Raw genomic sequence first — 4,147 nt, 5'->3', positions numbered from 1 at the left:
CCATTAAGAGGTTGTAAGTGAACGTTAATAGTTTTGGCAAAAGGGTGGTCTAGGCGCATACCTATTTGTATTCTTTGTAGAGTTTACGTATTTGTGAAGTTTTTGAGGTGTTTAAAAGTAACCTATCTCGCCTATAGCATAAGCCTTCGTCATTTGACGGTAGTAGGCAGTTTTCTTATTCAGCTTTGTTGTACTGTATTTCAGTTGTAGATTTCTTTTGTTGACAAGGATTTTGTTTTGTCTGTCGAAAGAATGCGTTAAGTTTAACTTATTCAGTCTTTCTACAATGCTATTTTTTACAAGCCTGCCTTACTGAGTGCTTCGTTTTGCTGTCAAATATAGAAATGTGCAGCCTCTCTTTGCGGTATTCATTCCAGTCTTTTACTGTTCATTATATAGTTAACCTTCGAATTTTCACCTAATTTTTGTAATTAATGTTCCACTGCTTTGCAGGCCAGCTAATTCCACTGTCGGTTCAGAAGTACTTATTTCCGTTACTTTCTTTCAAGCCATTTTTAATTCTTATGTCCGCCGAACAGACCGTTTCTCTTCCAGCTGTCTTCAGAAAACATTTCTGACCGCTGCTCAGTGAAATTAATACTTACTTTTTTCTTACCTGGGCAACGGCCTTGCCGCAGTGGATACACCGGTTCCCGTCAGATCACCGAAGTTAAGCACTGTCGGGCGTGGCGGGCACTTCGATGGGTGACCATCAGGGCTGCCATGTGCTGTTGCCATTTTTCGGGGTGCACTCAGCCTCGTGATGCCAATTGAGGAGCTAATCGACCGAATAAGCGGCTCCGGTCAAAGCTGACCACACGCCCCTCCTATCCGCATCCTCAACTGAGGATGACACGGCGGTCGGATGGTCCCGATGGGCCACTTGTGGCCTGAAGACGGAGTGCTTTTCTTCTTACCTACGTATTTTATGCAGTGTATTAAGCCATGCATTACTCTGTCATACTCCGATCGTTAAGTTTCGGAATTTTCGTCATCTTGAGGTGACTCTGTTGTAATTTTTACGCAGGCAAGAAATTCCTACAAACCATTGGCCAGCGTTATCTGAATTTAGTGTTTGCTGAAAATCGAGACAGACATGGACTCTGTCATCCTGCTTCCGTTTCAAAATTAAAACAACTGCTGTACTAACTGAGCCTTCTTGGGGGTCGTTTACAGTGCCGCCTTGCATTTGTTTTTGTCATACAAAAGTTAAGAACTGTTCATCTATAAATTTACTGCCACTCTGAGCAGATTGTTATTGGTGTACAACCTGCTGTCAGACAGAACCGTCTCCCTCTGTTTATACGCTCACTTAGCATCATACCGCTTGAACATGTCACCAGTTGTGCTTTAAAATACATATGGTTACTTCAAGCTCGTTTTAGATGCATCATTGCATTTCCCTCTTCTCCAGTATTTCCGCGTTTACGATCCTTCACCCCCCCCCCCCCCTCCCGCCTTTCTCCTTATGCACCAGTTACTACCATGCCGTGCGGTGCTGTTCCCTTCCGGTCCCTCATGTGTTTGAACATCCATTAATGTTTTTTGACGTCACACACTCACATCTCTCATTCCCCTCCGTACAACCCATCTACTCTTCTTCGGTCAGTTGTTAGTTTGTTTACAAACGTGGGCTTCTGGCACACCGATCCGAATTCTAATCGTAAACACTTTTCTACTTTTTGAGCCGAATAAAAACTCAATGGATTCTTTTCCTTCTGTTATGTGAAGTTCTATGAACAGGAAGAAAATGGGTTTTTTTTTTTTTTTTTTTGGACACGTACTTAATTTACTATCTCTAGAGATTTCCTTTGTGTTTCTCCATACCCATAACTTGGTACTCTGTAGTTCCATGATGTGTCGGACTAGTTTTACAATAGGCACAGTGGCAACTGAGGCTTCTAAAAGATCAACGTATTGCAAGATATATGAAGGTCCCCTAATATTCTGAAATTGTAAATTCTAAGAGACGTTGACGAGACAGATATTTTTCCCGAATTTTGTCATCGTAAAGGAAAAGTAAGGTTGTAACTAATGCCCACTTTCAACTGATAATCCCACAAGTGATGTTTTGCTCCTGTCCTTCAGTTTTTCTAGTTTTAATCTTAGGAACTGAGGAGAGTTTGTTAATAATTACTGCACTGTAACAGGTTTGGAGAACATTGTGGTTGACTGACACTACTGGGAAAATTGTTGAGTCTGTATTGCATTATGAGCACTGTATTTTCATATTTTACACCTTACTGTAAAGGGAATTAGTAATTTTTCATGCGTTTTCCTGTAAAAGGGACTTACGAAATGGTAACATGGTTTTGGTAAGATACTGAGCTGTATTATTGCGTAAAGTAATAGATATTGACGATTTCCCCACGTCTGTTCTCTCAAGTAATTTTGCTGTATGTTTTTATTACTGTGATGAAATGCGGTGACGTGTTGACGATTTTATTTTGTAGTTCTGGGAATTCGGTAAGCATTTAAAGGAGTATCTGTTCCCTATAATTAATGAGTATAGATGGACACTGTATTATGATTGGGAAGTTCTTAGACTAAATGCATTCTCCACAAACATGTAAGGTCATACAAGATTCTCATTTTGCAATTGGACAATGTTATATCGAATCTTAAGGAGTAACTTATGGAAGATATTGATTACAGTTACCTACCTATGAAACCGCTGTTTGTTGCTATGCATCTCGGTTACATATGAACCCTGCTAATTTTCATTTCCTCAGTTATGCCTAATTAGTCTACACGTAAAACCGTCTGCATAAATTTAACTATGTGATGTGCAAGAAGAACTGTTACCCTATAAGGCAATTTAAAATGGTTTTATGTGAATAGGAATATCTTCTATTCTGCTTTTCTGAGATTTTCAGTATTATTTGGCTATATTCCCCTTTAAGAACAATGAACCGAAGTCTAGGCAGTAACAATTTATCAGGTGCGCGGGCTGGTTTATGCTACTTTTTACAATTGACACTACTGACTAGTTTTGACCTTGATGTGATTTGAGGTGATAGAAGACATTTTAAGTTGAATTGTTAGAATTTTAATACAAGAAATCCGTGGGTTGTGTTGTGTAGCCATTCTACTCCCTTAACGTTATCCACAGATACAGTGTTTTCTCAATATTTTGTCTTTTAAACTGATCCAGAGTCATGAATTTCGGTGATTTATGAATTGAATGTTACTATTATTCAATTGCTTCATGCAGATAAAGTTACCATTCTGAATAGAGTCTATCGTGGGGTTTATTTTTTACAGCCACTTTTTAATCTTAAAACCAAAACTACGCTTTCAAGTGGATCAATCTACTTATATTCATGAGTTGTTCATTCTTCGTTAGTGTACTTCACCGCTATGCTGGAAGAGTATAAATTCTTGTCATTCTAATGAAATCAACCACTTACTTGTATTCAGTAATTAGAAATTTTTTCGTTATTCTAAATGTGGACGTAATACGTAAAATATGAAAAGACTTTGCACTTCAGTATGTTAACATGGATTCATGTAGGTAAGATTTGGAATATGTGTTTTATAGTACGTCATCTCTTGGTCTTCCTAACTGAATTCTGGATTTTACAGAAATCGTGACAATGTTTTGTAGCCCGTGGAACTTTGTGCAAATATTACCCGTAACTTATATATCTAGGATACAACAAGATCTTAATTTTTTATTATTTTTCTTAAATACACTTAATCCAGTTCTTACTCAAGTCGGGTATTAACGCTTACATCACGTTGATCGATTATGGTTACCACCCAAATGCATCGATTTTCGGAAAATTAAATTTGTTGTTATGTTGATGATACAAATGTTATTTTGGTACTGTTCCACTACCTGGCAGTGAGATTCATATTAACTACACAACATTTCTAGGGGTGCCTGTAAACCCTTCAGTTCAGCCAGCTCCGACTATCTATGACACTGAGTTTAACACTGTAACGGTAAATTAATGATAGATTTTTAGATTTTTCCCTCGGCGTAACAAACAGCACAGTAGTTCATTTACCTTTTATGAAGCTTTCTTTCATGATGATTTTATTTTAATATCTGACTTTTTGGGAAATAATTATTTCAATTATTAAAGAAATGTTGTTTTTCTGCATTGAATTTTAATATTTAATAATTTACTATATTTATCTA

General features: G+C 37.5%; 1 pseudogene; it reads left to right on the top strand.

Annotated features, from left to right (window-relative positions):
- Positions 1-619: 619 nt before the first annotated feature.
- On the top strand, positions 620-737 carry LOC124607801 (annotated as a pseudogene).
- Positions 738-4,147: the final 3,410 nt, after the last annotated feature.

This window comes from Schistocerca americana, chromosome 3, assembly GCF_021461395.2.
Source record: "Schistocerca americana isolate TAMUIC-IGC-003095 chromosome 3, iqSchAmer2.1, whole genome shotgun sequence".
Classification (NCBI taxonomy): Eukaryota; Metazoa; Arthropoda; class Insecta; order Orthoptera; family Acrididae; genus Schistocerca; species Schistocerca americana.
This window is presented reverse-complemented; position numbering and strand designations above follow the sequence as displayed.